Source organism: Nomascus leucogenys, chromosome 20, assembly GCF_006542625.1.
Source record: "Nomascus leucogenys isolate Asia chromosome 20, Asia_NLE_v1, whole genome shotgun sequence".
NCBI classification, from domain to species: domain Eukaryota; kingdom Metazoa; phylum Chordata; class Mammalia; order Primates; family Hylobatidae; genus Nomascus; species Nomascus leucogenys.
Window position 1 is genome coordinate 37,403,385 of NC_044400.1, and position 19,051 is coordinate 37,422,435.

Genomic DNA, 19,051 nt, shown 5'->3' on the forward strand with positions numbered 1-19,051 from the left:
AATAATTGGCTTGTGTAAGATCCCACACCTGATTCATAGGTCTTTTGGTTTTAAGTGCGGGACTTTGCTTCTACACTGTAACATTTTTTGGAACCCTCATAAAGGTTAATGGGGTTTTTTTATTATTATACTTTAAGTTTTAGGGTACATGTGCCCAATGTGCATGTTTGTTACATATGTATCCATGTGCCATGTTGGTGTGCTGCACCCATTAACTCGTCATTTAGCATTAGGTATATCTCCTAATGCTGTCCCTCCCCCCTCCCCCCATCCCACAACAGTCCCCAGAGTGTGATGTTCCCCCTCCTGTGTCCATGTGTTCTCATTGTTCAATTCCCACCTATGAGTGAGAACATGCAGTGTTTTAGATTAAGGTTCAGAAAATATAGTCTACTTCAGTATTGCTATAAAATTTCTGTGGACGTTTGTTTTGAATCCCATTTAGTGGGATTTAGTTTGTGAACAAAATATCCTCATTGTTAGACACTTACTTTATGATGATACAGTGAGAGTAGTTTGCTGAATCTTTTAAAGTACACGTCACAGTACTTTATGCTTAGTACGTGCTCCATAGTGCCTGTGAGTTGAGTATTATGTTCATAGTATGTGTCAAAACAAAGAAAACAACAGAATCTGATGATGAGAAGTTAAAGATTTGTATATAATATGCCTTGAATTGTAAGTGCCTGTTGTTAGTTGTATTACATATAGGTCATGGTTTTGTACACATAACTCAGAACCATGGATACTGTTAAAAGAATGTATGAATATATGAAAGAATGTATAAACATAAGAATGCATGGGTATATAATGTTCTTTCCAAATTAATTCTTATTTTTTGCTCTATTAGATTTTTCTCATTGTAACAAATGTTTATTCCTATGTAATTAAGGGCATATTTTCTGAACAGAGTACTCACATTACATAATTGAAAATTGTATAATATAAAAATATAATACTATTTTTAGGCCAGGCATGGTGGCTAATACCTGTAATCCCAATATTTTGAGAGGCCAAGGTTGGAGAATTGCTTGAGGCCAGGAGTTCAAGACCAGCCTGGGCAACATAGTGAGACCTCGTGTTTATTAAATAAATAAATACATAAATAGATTGGGCACAGTGGCTCATGCCTGTAATCCCAGCATTTTGGGATGCCAAGGCAGGAGGATTGCTTGAGCCCAGGAGTTTGAGACCAGCCTGGGCAACACAGCAAGACTCCTATCTCTATAAATAATAAAATATTAACCAGGTATGATGGTGCACACCTGTGGTGCCAGCTACCTGGGAGGCTGAGGTGGGAGGTTTGCTCGAGGCTGCAGTGAACTGTGAATGAGCCACTGCGTTTGAACCTGGGCAACAGAATGAGACCTTGTCTATAAATAAAGAAATAAGTAAAAATATAAATAAAAATAAGTAAAAAGAAATACAAGTAAGTAGAAATATAAATACATATAAAAATAAAAATGAATAATACATCAAAACACACAATTTTTAAATTTAATATCACTGAGGGCATCCTAGCCATTTTTCTATTTTTCTAGGAAAATATTTTTATTACTCCTTTTTTCCTAAAGTCCCACCTTTCCTTACAAAGCAGTCTTTTGTGCTTTTGAAGATTAAGTGATCTGATTATACATATATATATATATAATATACTTAGGACAGTATCTGGTACTTGTAAAGTGTTGAATAAATGTTAGATCTCATTTTTGTTCTAAATTCCCACTGATGCTCTTGGAGACCCATTTTCTTTTTTTAAAAAATGAAGATACCTTTATAATAATCTGTTATTAAAAAAATTATTAAATTACTCAACATAGAAATCTAAAGAAGAAAGTAAAAAAAAAATTAAAAATTGTTTATCCTCCCTCTCAGAAATAATCCAGTTAACGTATGGTGAATAGTCTCCCAGTCATTTATCTATGCACATGTATATTTTTTTCTCCTATCAAATGATATCTACGTTGTTTCCATTAATATTTTTAAAATGCTGACCTGGTACCAGCAGCATGATGGGCTGAGTTAATACAATCTCCTTCCCAAGACACAAGACTCATAGATATGCTAGGTGTAAAAGAAAATATGTATACTTGAAAAAATTTAGGCCAAGTACAGTGGCTCAAACCTGTAATCCCAGCACTTTGGGAGTCTGAGGTGGGTGGATCACATGAGGTCAGGAATTCGAGACAAGCCTGGCCAACATGGCGAAACCCCATCTCTACTAAAAAAAAAAAAAAAAATACATAAAAATTAGCCAGGCATAGTGGTGGGTGCTTGTAATCCCAGCTACTTGGGAGGCTGAGGCAGGAGAATCACTTGAACCTGGGAGACAGAGGTTGCAGTGAGCCGAGATCACGCCACTGCACTCCAGCCTGGGCAACAGGAGCAAAACTCTGTCTCAGAAAAAAAAATTAAATTTATAGCTGAAGGTAGTTTCTAAGCAAATTACCTAGCATACAGTCAGTACAGACAGATAAAGAAATGGAAAATATGAAAGAGGTTAAGAGATGCAGAAGACAGAATGAGAAGGTCCAAAATATGTCTAGTAAGTGTTCCCTAGAAATCGAGCTCAGTGAGAATGGGAAGAAGTAATATTTGAAAGGGGAAAGGATGAATGGTTTCTAGAGTTGATGAATGGCATGAATCTTGAGGTTAAAGAAGCACACTGAGTCTTGAGCAGACTGTATAAAAATTAAACCAGGTTGTAATACATATGGGAATGTAATATATGATAAAGGTGGTACTCGAAATCAAGGAGATTAGGTTGGACATTCAATAAATGGTGTTGATAAAACTGAGTAATGATCTGGAAAAATATCTTCATACCATTTATGAGGATAAACTCCCATAAATCAAAACAACATGGCAAAGCAAGGCCTTTTTCATCCATTCAAAATCCATCAGCTAGAAAGGAAAAGACTGATAAAATGAATTCATTCAAAAATCATAAACTTCTGTCTGGGACAAAAATGTCATGAGTAAAAACAATCCTATGGTTAATATCCTCGTCCAGTAGTTCTCTTAGAATACTCCTAAAAGTGCTTCTGTGGCTCAAAGAGCAATATCTTGAAATTTTTGGTGCATGTTGTCAGATTACCCTTTAGAATGCCTGTTGCTTTTAAAATATTTTTTTATTTTAGTATTGTTTATCCAATTATAGACTATTTTACATACTCAGTAGACAACATAAAGCCTCAGAGGTACTCTATTCTTTGTCTTTTAGGCATCAGGTACATGAAAAAGAAGAGATCAAGGCTTTGAAAACGTTAAGTATTTTCTACCAAGCTGGGACTTCCAAAGCTGGGAATCCTATTTTTTATTATGCTGCACAGGGATAAGAAATATTATGTTTTGGTGTCTCCCAACAGAATTTTTTAAACAATAGCAATTATAGAGAGATGGCAAGTTTGGTCTTTCATATTTGACTTAACAGGAATTGAAGACAAGTGTACCTGGGAGCATACAGTGGGTTAAATAGCCTGCCTTTCCTAAAATGATGGTCAGTATCTAGTAACTGCTTTTCAGACTACCCATTTCATATTGGTTTCCCTGTCCTACATCATTTTTTAAAATACTGCCTACAATGGATTAATTACCAAGAGTTAAAAAAGCACAAAGAATCTTTTGTTTTCAAGTATATTCTGATTAAATAGTACTCACAACATGAGAACCGGGAACTTTTTTTAAAAGAAGAAATAAAACTGTAAGAGCATGTTTCTGAGAACTTTTAAAAATATGCTGTGTAAGACAGCATCAGGGTGATTTAGAAAGTAATTCAAAGGGGTGGTGGGAAATCATGAAGATGGTGCAAGGGGTGGCCTGGAAAATGGTGCTTGTTCGTGCTGCCCTCAGTCGAGGCTGGTTCCTAGAAAGCCTTTCTGGAAATGTTGTGAGCTCTTCCTTAATAGATATGATGCTTGCATTGCTTTTCCTATCATTGTCTTTTTTTTCTTGCCTCATTTTACCTTCCTTTTGAAAACTCTTCTGTGACATCATTTGGTCCCATTTACCATAACATACATTCATGGTAATTGAGCCTTAGAGACAACATGATACGTATAGAGACCACTGATTTTGGAATCTCAAGGATCATGTTTAGACTTAGTTCTGACACTCATTAGCTATAGACTTAATCTTTACCAGTTTCCTGGATTTAACAGTATTTAACATCCATGACCATTAAGTTAGTAGATGTACATTGTTGGTCAACTTGCTGGCCACAGGTGGCAGTGTGTAGGAAACAAACTGAGGTTGAGAAATAGTGGAGAGGCGGTGAAGAATCAGTGGAAGATGGGAAACTTGTCTAATTGGGTCATTCGGATAGCCTTAAGACCAAGAAGTCCAAGACACTGGAGCATTAGGGAATCAAGAAAGTAAGAAAATTGTGTTGAACCTCCACCTGCCTCCGCCCTTTAACAATTCTAAGTAACCTCTCCTCACCTTCCCATGAAAGGCCTCTCTGCAGCTCTCATCTCAGTTGCCATTTCTAAATTGCCTAAGATAATTTTAATTTTTTTTTTTTGGATTTTAGCATTCTAATTTTTTTATTGTACTTTAAGTTTTAGGGTAGATGTGCACAACGTGCAGGTTTGTTACATATGTATACATGTGCCATGTCGGTGTGCTGCACCCATTAACTCATCATTTAGCATTAGGTGTATCTCCTAATGCTATCCCTCCCCCCTCCCCCAACCCCACAACAGTCCCTGGTTTGTGATGTTCCCCTTCCTGTGTCCATGTGTTCTCATTGTTCAATTCCCACCTATGAGTGAGAACATGCGGTGTTTGGTTTTTTGTCCTTGTGATAGTTTGCTGAGAATGATGGTTTCCAGCTTCATCCATGTCCCTAGAAAGGACATGAACTCATCATTTTTTATGGCTGCATAGTATTCCATGGTGTATATGTGCCACATTTTCTTAATCCAGTCTATTGTTGTTGGACATTTGGGTTGCTTCCAAGTCTTTGCTATTGTGAATAGTGCCGCAATAAACATACGTGTGCATGTGTCTTTATAGCAGCATGATTTATAATCCTTTGGGTATATACCCAGTAATGGGATGGCTGGGTCAAATGGTATTTCTAGTTCTAGATCCCTGAGGAATCGCCACACTGACTTCCACAATGGTTGAACTAGTTTACAGTCCCACCAACAGTGTAAAAGTATTCCTATTTCTCCACATCCTCTTCAGCACCTGTTGTTTCCTGACTTTTTAAGGATGGCCATTCTAACTGGTGTGAGATGGTATCTCACTGTGGTTTTGATTTGCATTTCTCTGATGGCCAGTGATGATGAGCATTTTTTCATGTGTTTTTTGGCTGCATAAACGTCTTCTTTTGAGAAGTGTCTGTTCATTTCCATCACCCACTTGTTGATGGGGTTGTTTGTTTTTTTCTTGTAAATTTGTTTGAGTTCATCGTAGATTCTGGATATTAGCCCTTTGTCAGATGAGTAGATTGCAAAAATTTTCTCTCATTCTGTATGTTGCCTGTTCACTCTGATGGTAGTTTCTTTTGCTGTGCAGAAGCTCTTTAGTTTAATTAGATCCCATTTGTCAATTTTGGCTTTTGTTGCCATTGCTTTTGGTGTTTTAGACATGAAGTCCTTGCCCATGCCTATGTCCCGAATGGTATTGCCTAGGTTTTCTTGTAGGGTTTTTACACTTATAGGTCTAACATTTAAGTCTTTAATCCATCTTGAATTAATTTTTGTATAAAGTGTAAGGAAGGGATCTAGTTTCAGCTTTCTACATATGGCTAGCCAGTTTTCCCAGCACCATTTATTAAATAGGGAATTCTTTCCCCATTTGTTGTTTTTGTCAGTTTTGTCAAAGATCAGATAGTTGTAGATAAGCAGCATTATTTCTGAGGGCTCTGTTCTGTTCCATTGGTCTCTATCTCTGTTTTGGTACCAGTACCATGCTGTTTTGGTTACTGTAGCCTTGTAGTATAGTTTGAAGTCAGGTAGCGTGATGCCTCCAGCTTTGTTCTTTTGGCTTAAGATTGACTTGGCAATGCGGGCTAGCTCTTTATTGGTTCCATATGAACTTTAAAGTAGTTTTTTCCAATTCTGTGAAGACAGTCATTGGTAGCTTGATGGGGTTGGCATTGAATCTATAAATTACCTTGGGCAGTATGGCCATTTTCACGATATTGATTCTTCCTACCCATGAGCATGGAATGATCTTCCATTTGTTTGTATCCTCTTATTTCATTGAGCAGTGGTTTGTAGTTCTCCTTGAAGAAGTCCTTCGCATCTCTTGTAAGTTGGATTCCTAGGTATTTTATTCTCTTTGAAGCAATTGTGAATGGGAGTTCACTCATGATTTGGCTCTCTGTTTGTCTGTTATTGGTGTATAAGAATGCTTGTTATTTTTGCACATTGATTTTGTATCCTGAGACTTTGCTGAAGTTGCCTATCAGCTTAAGGAGATTTTGGGCTGAGGCGATAGGGTTTTCTAGATATACAATCATGTCATCTGCAAACAGGGTCAATTTGACTTCCTCTTTTCCTAATTGAATACCCTTTATTTCCTTCTCCTTCCTTACTGCCCTGGCCAGAACTTCCAACACTATGTTGAATAGGAGTGGTGAGAGAGGGCATCCCTGTCTTGTGCCAGTTTTCAGAGGGAATGCTTCCAGTTTTTGCCCGTTCAGTATGATATTGGCTGTGGGTTTGTCGTAGATCTTATTTTTTTGAGATATGTCCCATCAATACCTAATTTATTGAGAATTTTTAGCATGAAGGGTTGTTGAATTTTGTCAAAGGCCTTTTCTACATCTATTGAGATAATCATGTGGTTTTTGTCTTTGGTTCTGTTTATATGCTGGATTACATTTATTGATATGCGTATGTTGAACCAGCCTTGCATCCCAGGGATGAAGCCCACTTGATCATGGTGGATAAGCTTTTTGATGTGCTGCTGGATTAGGTTTGCCAGTATTTTATTGAGGATTTTTGTATAGATGTTCATCACTGATATTGGTCTAAAATTATCTTTTTTTGTTGTGTCTCTGCCAGGCTTTGGTATCAGGATGATGCTGGCCTCATAAAAATGAGTTAGGGAGGATTCTCTCTTTTTCTATCGATTGGAATAGTTTCAGAAGGAATGGTACCAGCTCCTCCTTGTACCTCTGGTAGAAGTCGTCTGTGAGTCCATCTGGTCCTGGACTGTTTTTGGTTGGTAGGCTATTAATTATTGCCTCAATTTCAGAGCCTGTTATTGGTCTATTCAGAGATTCAACTTCTTCCTGGTTTAGTCTTGGGAGGGTGTATATGTCCAAATTATTACGTGAACATTCTATTGTTAAAAAGTGACTGTGGCTGGGCACGGTGGCTCATGCCTGTTATCCCAGCACTTTGGGAGGCTGAGGCAGGTGGATCTCCTGAGGTCAGGAGTTTCAGGCCAGTGTGGGCAACATGGTGAAACCCTGTCTCTACTGAAAATACAAAAATTAGCCGGGCATCATGGCGCATGCCTGAAGTCTCAGCTACTCAGGAGGCTGAGGCAGGAGAATCACTTGAGCCGGGACAGCATAGGTTGCAGTGAGCCGAGATTGCACCACTGCACTCCAGCCTGGGCAACAGAGCGAGACTCTGCCTCAAAAAAATAAAATTAAATAAATCGCAATTGTTTCCAAAAGTAACTAATATAATAAATATGTTGAATTTACACAGAATGTTAAAAACCTGACGTTGAGTACTGATAAGGCCACAGGGGTATAATGTGGAACGCTGGGCGGTTAGGTAGCAAGGTCTACTAAACTTTGGCCAGACTGTCTCATGCCAGCAGACATCAGCCTGACAGTCTAAAGGGACTCCTTCACACTGAGGTCAATTCCAGCTGAACCAGTCATCAGATTTTTTGTGCTTGTTTTAGGCAGCTTGTTTTGGTTTCTGCTAACCCAGTCCTATGTCTTCCCAGCTAACCCAATCATGTGCCTTGTAAATAGATGATCCGGAAGTCTTCTCATGGCAGACACAGGACTATTACATATGTTACTCTGAGCAGTTAGAAATATTCTGTGCACTAATACCATTGCCATGAGGCACAATTAACATCACTCTAGAATCCTAAAAATAGTGGGAAATGTGCTCAAGATAGTTGTGATCCCACTGATGCTTTTCATGCTATATTGGTAGAGCTAAGCTGGTTTCTAAAGTGCTAGATCAAAAATAATCTAATTTAGAATGTTTAATGTGTTCTTAAATATGATAGCTAAAAAATCACGTAAAGAACATCAAAACTCTTTTTAAACAGTCTCTCCCTCCTTTATTTTTGAATAAAATGGTTTGCTTTCATTTGTAAAAAAAAAAAAAATTCTTTTTCAGTTTATAAATGCCTGTCAGGAGTAATTAATGGAAATAATACAAAATGAAGCAGCTTTACCCAGAGCTGATATATGAAATCTTAGTCTTTGGAGTGAAGTGCAATAAGGAACTGTTACATTTATGATGGCTGCAGACTGTCCAGGTTTTAGAGCTGAGTTCCACAGACACACATGAAACATGGGAAAGGGAGGCAACAACTGAAAACATCTAAAGCAACAGTGCGGTTTTCACAAGGTACGGGGCTCATAGGTACCTCGAAAAGTATCTTTGAAAGAAGTAATTGGTACCTAGAGAATGGTGTTATTTTAACATTTTGAAAATGTAAGCTTATTATTAACGTGCTTCATGTTCTGACTCGGTGAAATGTCACCAAGCAGCCAGCATATATGAGCAAGGTACAAGAGAGCAGAGAGAGATGGGAGGGAAGGCCTGGCCCTTCTGGGGAATAGGAACTTGCCATCTAACCTGTTCCTAGGGAAGAGGTTTAAAAGAAGAGCTTCTCAGCTGGATTTTCACAAACAGCCAGCTAGAGCTTAATTGCAATGGGCTATCCTGTGAAGGAGGTGGGGTTAGGTGTGTAAACCACTTTACCACACTTCTGAGATGACTGTTCAAAGGATGCCTGTCTAGTTTCACTTTAAATTTTAAAGCTTCTGAGCATCTTGTGATGGGATAATAAACCCATATCATTAAGATCGATTGCTAGGCTTGGTACCTCAGAAAACAGCTTTTTTTTTCCCCCACTGAAACTCACTGTGATTCCGGAAGTCCATTTCAGGAGAACTGGATGCCCAAGATACTGATGCTTCCCAGGGAATGGAGGGCTGACTTCATTAATCTTCTCCAGAGTTCTGCATATATCTGGGCAGAAATTTCCCACCCAATAAATCTGTTCTTGGTACCATTTCTACACCTTCACATTGTTGAACCAGTAGGAGATGGGAATGGATGCAAGACTTTGAGACAGGATTCGGGATTTGAGTAGGCTCTTCCTTAAAGTACACAAAAGCCAAAAGAAAAAAAAAAAGGAATGTGAGATTTGAGTGTAGGGATATGCACAAAGTTTCAGGGAAGGATTTTCCCAGGTCCTTCTGAAGCAGAAACACAGCAGATGAGTTACTAACCTTGAAAGGGAGGCGCACATTGAGACCAAGCTACATAGAATAGCACGCTTTGTATCTTAAGATTAAAAAACAAATAATGTTTAAAATCCCAATGCATGTTAGATTTTGTGCCTTCTAAGACACCCCATTAATGTCAGTGCTAGCATATGTTAGTTCGTTATTTCATTCAATTGACAGTAAATTGATTAGTAAGTTTGAAACTGAACTGTTAAAGCTACTTCTAGATCTTTTAGGTCGCTAAAGAATGTGACCAGCTAGGAGCAGTGGCTCATGCCTGTAGTCCCAGCATTTTGGGAGGTCAAGGTGGGCAGATTGCTTGAGTCCAGGAGTTTGAGTCTGCCTGAGCAACATGGTGATACCCCATCTTTACAAAAATAAAAATACAAAAAATTAGCCATGTGTAGTGGCATAAGCCAGGAATCCCAGCTACTAGGGAGGCTGAGGTGGGAGGATCATTTCAGCCTGAGAGGTTGCAGTGAGCTATGATTGTATCACTGGACTTCAGCCTGGGAGATAGAGCAAGACCCTGTCTCAAAAAAAAAAAAAATTGATCCTGAGAAGTGTTGTGACCAACATTGTCTTGTATGTTAAACTGAGAAGCCTGGATTTGACGGCAGCATCTTGAGTGTGGGGTGACATGGTGGTGCCTGGAACCTGCAGAGAGTCAGCCAGGGAAAACCATAGGTATGGTGGGGCAGCCAGCATTCAGTTTCAAGTTGTTTTTCTGCAAACTAAAATATCACCATCAGGTCAAATCCTTTGTGAAGAATGAGAGGATCTAAGTGAAAACAAAAGAAAGGACAGTAGTCCGCATGGGGTTTGGTGGGGAGGAGAATTAAGGGTAGTGGATGAAATGGTGTACACACCACACCAGAGGCACTCACAGCCAGGGGACCATGAGAAGTCAAGAGATTGGGTTTCACATAGAGCCTTGAGTCAATTGGATTATAACTATAAAAAGATAGCCTGCCTCTGCATTAGGGGATTTTCAGTATTACAGGAGGGTCGGTGGAGCTGGTGGACATTTCTGAGCCAAGTCCATGGAAGGTAAGATACACAGGATCTCCACATACATGTTGCCAGACCCAGGTCAATGTCTCTTTAGGTAATTTTAACCACATTTTATTTTAAAACATTCAAAATAGTGAATCTAGGTTTGAGAATTTGTTGTCAAGGACTACTTCAAAAGGCAGGATTTTATAAATCCTGATATTAATTTGGGCAGCCTTTGGTTTATTTCTTTTTAATGAATTCAATGAAATGCTCATACGCAGATACTCAGGAAACTAACTTGAGCCAAGTCCTGGGTCTCCGTTTTCTAGTACGTAAAATGATAGGATCAAAGTATTTCAGGGAGAGCAAATAGTTTTCCATTTCTGTGTCAACTTGGACCAATTGGTTGTGGTTGCATAGAGCACTGTGTTGATAAAGATGATTAAACTGCCTCCAGGCTCAGAAGAAAAAGTTGTTAAGATTGATTTTAAATATGTGACACTGTGGACTGGATAACAGACAAGGTGAGTTAGGAGAGTATATTTGTCTCCTTTGTCTAGGTAAACTGTTAGAGATCCTTTTAAATCCCAACATCTATGATTTTATTACCTATATAAAAATCACCTGCTTTTGTGTTTTCTGGTTTTTAAAAAATGTTTGAAAAAATAAACTTTATCCTGCAAAAATAGGAGGAGTTTTTGGTTAACAGCTTCCACACAGTTAAAGATAGAGAATAAGCTGATATATCAAAGTGACCTAAAAATGCAGTGCGTTTAGTTTACTGTTTCTTTAATAGCCAAGAAGTGAGTCATCTAAGCTGGTGGAGATGTTCAGATTTCTAGGCCATCTAGGGACCGTGTGTGTGTGTGTGTGTGTGTGCTTCCTCCAATGAAATGTGTTGTATTCCTCATGATCAAAGTTGGCACTGAGACCACAACCATAGAAATGAGAAGCAAAAGTGAAGGCTGAGAAATGTCCTTTCAAGAGGTACAGGGAAAGTTGCATACAGCACATCCCATGAAGTTCTTTTGCTGAGACCTTCATCATGCTGCCACACCAATCAGAAAAGGAGAACTGGGGAAAAGTCCGTTTCTAGCTGAGCAACCCATGCCCATCCAAGCGTGGGGGTGTTCTAATTCTAAAGATGATAAAAAAGAATGCTGCAGCGACCTTTCTGCTCCACTCTTGTCCTTGATTAACAGAAACATGACTGGAAAATTACCATTGTAAGAGAATGTTGAAAATGGCCATTCACCTAAGTCATGTCTTGTCTTTTTTTTTTTTTATTGAGACAAAGTCTTGCTTTGTCACCCTGGTTGGAGTGCAGTGGCACGATCTTGGCTCAGTGCAACCTCTGCCTCCTGGGCTGAAGCGATTCTCTTGCCTCAGGCTCCCAAGTAGCTAGGATTACAAGTGTCAACCACCACACCCAGTTAATTTTTGTATTTATAGTGGAGATGGGGTTTCGCCATGTTGGCCAGGCTGGTCTTGAACTCCTGAACTCAAGTGATCTTCCTGCCTCAGCCTCCCAAAGTGTTGGGATTACAGGTGTGAGCGCCTGGCCATTCATGTCTTTGTTGATCCAAGAGTGCCAGCATCACGTAATGCGGGAGGCTGTGCACATGACTGTCTTTCTTGGGTAGGGAGGAATTACAAAGTTATCTGTAGGTTAAAGAGTTGTTGGAAGACTGGGAATCAGTGGAAACCTATTTAACAGAGTCAATTAAAAGAGCAAAAGAAGATGGGTTGAAATAAGTCACAATTAGAAAACTGTTATTATGTTTTGTTTAGGTTAACCAATATACCCCATTATTAGAGAGTCATTTTTCTTATTTCTGGAATAAGTTCTTTTTCCCTTTTCCTTCCCCTCACGTTCCAAGTCGCCTGAGTGTTTGGTCTTCCATTATAATTTCTTTGGTATACTGGAATATGGTAGGGTTGATAACATTACATTGCTACCAATGGAATGATTTCCAGAAATCAAGCCAGCTGGGAGGAATCCCCTTGACTCAGTCTGTGTAAGAAAGACAGTTGGGGCAAGATGCTATTTTTTTAAATGACCACTTTTATTAAATCAAACTTATGGAAGTTTAATGAAGTTTATGAAGCTTAAAACATTAAATGAATGTGAAAAGTCAACAAAACATACTTAATTACTCATAATCTGATAAACTTGGAAATAAAAAATAACAATTTCATCTCAAAACTTTATGCAAAATTAACTTACACAGATCAAATATGGAGGTAAAACAAATTTCCCAGGTAACAGGATTCTAAATGTATTTTAAGGCACAGAGAAATACTTTACCTCCTCCACACATCACATATCCCCCCAAGACCAAGGCAGTATGCTCTCCATATATCGGGTTGTTGCATGGTTTCACGTGAACTAACAGGAAGGCACCTGGGAATGCAGCTGCTTTCAAAGCGGTTCTGTAATTACCTTGACAATTGGAGATCAGTTAAAAAAGAGAAATGCTTTGTAGACAGGTAGATGGAAAATCAAACACCTAATTGCAATGATTTTTGAAATCATTCTGCGGGAAAAGAAGGCTATTTGCATCTATTACTAATCAAATCATATTTAATTATATATTTAAAAAGAAAAGCTTGTGCACTGAATTCAGTGTGAAATGAAAGGCATTCATTTTTTATTTTTGCATGGCAGTTTCATTCTGAGGGCTTATGTCTTTATATGAATGCAATTACATTGATTTCATATTTATATGAAAGTCGGGAATGTTATAGCATAACAAAGTAATAGACTATGCATCTAAATGTACAACATAAATATTCAATGCACAACAAAATATGATAGAGTATTTGCTTCTTTGGGTGATATTATTAAAATAAAAATGAGATGTATACATGAGTAAAAAAACGTGAATCTTTTTCAATAGTTTTCATAAAAATAACTTCATTTTTGCACTCAACATAGATTTTTTATTAAATGCCAATTCTTGATGGCACTGTTAGGCCCAACATAAGCTCTTGTAGGAGTCTCCAATCCTAGACATTCAGTACCATCCAAAACGGCATCATCATCAAAGCAAATAAACTATGAGAATAAGCTCTAATTCCTTCTTTACACTGTGCCTTTTATTTAAGATATTGCAAGGGTTGGCTATAACTCACAATGTTTTATAAAGGGAGTACTGGATTGCTTGGGAGTGCCTGGCCTACATTTGCTCAACAAATGTAATTACCCTTCCTTTGTTTTCCAGACCTAAAACAAAATTGTTTTCTCGGCCTTTATTTTGTCATGGCTGAATTATTGCTCAGATTTCTTCTGGGATATCCAGTCCAATCCCCATGCAACAACAATAAAACCTAACCATTCTTGTTTCTCTCTGCCACATTAACTCTTTATTTTCTTGAACATTAAATTTCTAGGGTACAATCATTTTCATTCAAAATTCCTTGTATCAGAATCACCTGCTTATAGCTTCTACTCTAGATAAGAGACTTTTAAATTTACCATTTCTCATACAGAACTCAATCATTCATTTTACATTCATTGAGTATAATATTTAAGTCTTTTTAATTGTGGAAAAACAGTAAAGAATGACACAGGCATTACTTGAGAGATAGATGATGGTTTATCCAAGGATCTACAAACAGGTCAATACAGTGAAAGCAGAGTATGCATAGGGACCTGGTAAAAAAAAAAAAGAGGCCATAAATGTGGGCTGCTGCATCTAATGAAAGTTTCTTTTTTTTCTTTTTTAATCTGATGCTAGGAAGTCGTATTTTCTTCTAAGATCCACTCACAAATATAAAAGAAGAAAGTAATATTTTCAGATATGTGTTTTAGAAAGTTCACTGCTGTGGCAACGTGGAAAATTGATTGGAAAATTCAAGCCTAGTTATAATGCTTTTACATTTAATCATCTGAATGATGACAACACCCAGACTCAGCAGCCGCGGGAAGAAAAGTATAGAGGCAGAACCCAGGCTTGCTGGATAATGGGGGCCTAGCTTAATAAGTGGATGTGTTGGGATAGAGACAAAAAAAACAGCAGGTCTGATGAAATAATTTAGAAATTGGTCTGGGGAATGCATATATTGAATTTTAGGTGACTATGAAATATACAAATAGACAAGTCCAAAAGGAAGTTGGATGTATGAATTTGGAGCTCAAATAAGATGTCTGGGTATGAATTATAGATAAGGATGTAGGGCACACAGGGTGATGCCTACTTCATGTGTATGAATGAGGCTATCCTGTGGGTGCAGAGGAGAATCAACATCTCAGGGACGGTGTGTTAGGGATCTCCAGAGAAAGACAACTAGCAGTGTATTGATAGGATATACATATATATATATGCACATGTTGTATTATATACAAATATAATGATAATATAAATATAACTATGCATATATTTTTATATATTATATACAGCATGTATAATTTATATGCATACACATATACATTTATTAGGGGAATTGACTTAGCTATGATTATGAAGGTGGAGACGTCTCATGATCTGCTATCTACAGGCTGGAGATCCAGGAAAGCCATTGGTGTAATTCAGCCAAGGCCAAAGTCCTGAGAACAAGAAGAGTTAGTGGTCCAAGTCCTGTCCTGAATCTGAAGGCCTGAGAACCAGAAGTACTGATATCCTAGGGCAGGAGAAGATGGAGGTCCCAGCTCTGGAAGAGAGAAAATTCACCCTTTATCTTTTGTTCTTTGTGGCCTGCCATGGGTTGGCCAGTGCCTGTGGAGTGGTAAGGGTGGTTCTTCACTCAGTCTGCTGATTCAAATTCTAATGTCTTCTGGAAACACCCTCACAGACACACTCAGAAGCAATCTTTTACCAGCTATCTGGGCAACCCTTACCCCAGTCAAGTTGACACAGAAAATTTACCATAATAAATGGTCGGAGTGGAAAACACAGAAAAGAATATGGAAAGGACCATCCAGACGGAAAGAAGTGGTGGGAGTAGGGGCTTGTGGTCTTGTGTGACGAGAGCCAAGGCCCGTAGATATGACAAGACATAATAAACTGAAAAATTTTCATTGGATTTTGCTTCTAGAAGCCTCTCATCAGCTGAAGAAAGTTTCAGTGGAAATCTTTCCATGTATACCTGGGTGAGGGTGTCTGATGAAGGTGACTTGCAGGTGATAAGTGGAGAGCAAGCTGAAGAGTCTCTGTAGATGCAGCTGTGGATGGAAGGTGGTGGAAGAGGGTCATAAGAAGGGGATTCAGGCTATGTGGGAGAAAGTTTCTTTCTGAGAAAGAATGGGCAAGAATATGATTAGATGATGGAGAAAAGAGAGAAAGAAATGTAAAAGAGGGAAAGAGAACACCTGATGAAATGATCTTCCTAGAAACTCTCCTGTCTGGCCCAGATGATGAGCTGGTTTGTTCTGCAATGGGTTTTAACGTGGTGCATGATTCCAGGTACAGACACGTTTTTCCATGGATGCCTGTGAAAATGAGGAATTTGCTATCGGTTGGCATCAGCTTTAACAGAGAAAATAGAGAGCATGTCTCACTGCACACTGGAAAACTCCTAGGATGTCTTACTCCTAGCCACGAACCAGCCAACCACTTTTTCTCTAGCCAGGGCTTCTGTTGCCAGCATCACTGTGACCCAAAGAACCTTTCATTTTTGTGTTACATTTTTATATATGTAGATTCTTTCATATGGTGGTGAGATCTACCCACTAGTTTATTTTTAAAGATATCTTAGAAAGTAGGTAAGTGCCCCCCTTCTTATTTTCACCTGTCTCCTAATATATAGGACTCTTATTAATCAACACAGACATTGAACGTTCACTGACTGAAAACTCTGTATTTGGGGGAGAATAAAACGAAAGAATAATAAACATTTATGAAGGGCTTTTCTGGTGTTAGAAACTGTTGAGTCATTTTGCAGCAAGTATTTCATCTTTCATTGAGGAAGCACTGTGAAGTAACGATACATTACTGCACCTCCCATTTTATGACTAAGAAAATGCAAATTCCATGTCCAGGTTCTCATAGCTATTCTTGCAAATATGATTTTTAAGAAAGGCGGCCAGGCGCAGTGGCTCACGCTTGTAATCCCAGCACTTTGGGAGGCCGAGGCGGGCGGATCACGAGGTCAAGAGATCGAGACCACGGTGAAACCCCGTCTCTACTAAAAATACAAAAAAATTAGCCGGGCGTGGTGGCGGGCGCCTGTAGTCCCAGCTACTCGGAGAGGCTGAGGCAGGAGAATGGCGTGAACCCGGGAGGCGGAGCTTGCAGTGAGCCGAGATTGCGCCACTGCACTCCAGCCTGGGCGACAGAGCGAGACTCTGTCTCAAAAAAAAAAAAAAAAAAAAAAGCCTGTTTAACCTTAAAACCTGTGTTCTTTCCAAGCTACCATGTTCCCTCTTAAAATGGCTTTTATATACGTCATACACACATATGTGTGCACACAGGCATGTATATTGTTTAAATGGGTGTATGCATTTGGATACCTGTGTGATAAATATAGAGTAAAATGAATTATGAATATTTTTATAGATAACAAGTGGCATATTATGCTTTTAAACTTCTCAGATATATTTCTGAATTTAAATGTAAGTGGAACATTAAAGACCAATGTGATGGAGAAGATTCCTTGCTGCTTATTCAATTCCAGTTCCCTATTTTTGGAAGCGGTGAAGCATTAATGTGTTACAGGTAGCTTGATTCAAGTTTTTGGTCTATAAGTGAACAGCAGTGCTCCCCTTAAAAAATGGATTTGCTCTAACACTGTAACATTGACCCATGCCTGAGAATGAATTTTCAAGGATACATTGTAATACATCCTGGCTTAAAGCTGGATATCAAATACATGAATGCATCTTACCACCTGTAGTTAAATTGTATTATTTTATTTATAGTTGAAGATTTGAGTGTATTTTTAAGATTAATATATAAATTTTTCCTTCTGTGTCCTCTAAAGCCTTATAAGTAATTTTTAAAAATCAGCAGTGGATCCCAATGAAATATATATTAGCAAAAATAAAAGTCAATTTTTATGTAACATTACAAGGAAGGAGTAAACTACATATAACTATTACAATATTTTATAACTACTGTAATTAAGATTACTAAAAGTAACAATAGATTTTTTTAAAGAAAAACTTTGATTCAGTAACAACTGGACATCTACATATCTAAAATAAATAAATTTAGATATTGACAATAGAACTCTTACAAACATTAACTAAAAATGGCTCATAGACCTAAATATGAAATGTGAGACTATATAACCACACAAGGATGACATAGGAGAAAACTTAGATGGCTTTAGGTTTGGCAATGGTTTTTAGATACATGAAAGGTGTGATCCGTGAAAAAATCATTTAAGTTGGACTTTATTCAAATTAAAAACTCTAAGAAAGAGAATGTTAATAAAAGGCAAGCCACAGACTGGGAAAAGTAATTGCAAAAACACATTTCTGATAAAGGGCCTATGTCCAAAAATATATAATTAAATGTAAAACTCAATAAAAAATGAGCCTAATAAATGGGCTAAAGACCTTAACAGACACCTCACCACAGATGATAAACGGATGTCAAATAAACGTATGAAAGGGTGCTCCACATCTTATGTCCCTAAGGAATTGCAAATTGAAACAATAATCAGATACCACCACACTCCTAGTAGAATGGTTAAAATTCAAAATATTGACATCAAATGCTGGCGAGAATATGAATCCATGGGAACTCTCATTCATTAGTGGTGGGAATGCAAAATGGTATAGCCAGTTTGGAAGACACTTTGGTGTGGGTTTTTTTTTTCCGAAATTAAACATGTCCTTCCCGTATGATCCAGCCATCATAGGTATCTACTGAAATGAATTGAAACTTACGTTCATACAAAAATCTGTGCATGAATGTTTACAGTCAAAACTGGAAGCATCCAATATATGCTTTGGTTGGTGAATGTATAAACTGTGGTTCATCCAGAGAATCAAAATTATTCAGGGCTAAAAGGAAACCATTAATTCATGTAAGGGCATGGAGGAAACTTAACTGCACAATGCTAAGTAAAATAAGCCAATCTGAAAAGGCTGCAAACTATAATTCCAGATATATGACATTCTGGAAAAGGCAAGACTATGGAGACAGTAAAAAGATGGGTGGTTGCCAGGGGATGGAGGAAGGGAGTGATGAATAGATGACGCTTTGGGGATCTTTAGGGCAGTCCACACTGTCGGATGTGATTCTGCAATGGTGGATGCATGACTTTGTACATTTGGCAAAACTTATACAACTGTATAACACAAAGAAATAGAATGTCAATAATGGGCTTTAATCAATAATGTATCAATATCTATCATTTGTAATAAATGTGCCACACTAATGCAGGATGGTGATAATAGGGAAAACTATGAGAGGCGTGTGAGGGATATATATGAAATCTTATTTCAATTTTACCATCACCTTAAACCTGCTCTAAAATATAGACTATCAGTTTGTAAAACACTGGTTATAAATCGCAAATATGCCATGATTATAACTGTATGGAGGCAGGTGCCCTGAAGAAACACTAGATAAATATTCAAATATGCTAATATATTTCTATTAGAGTAATAGAAATGTACTGTGAAAAAAAGCTTTTTTCTTTATTTACAAATAT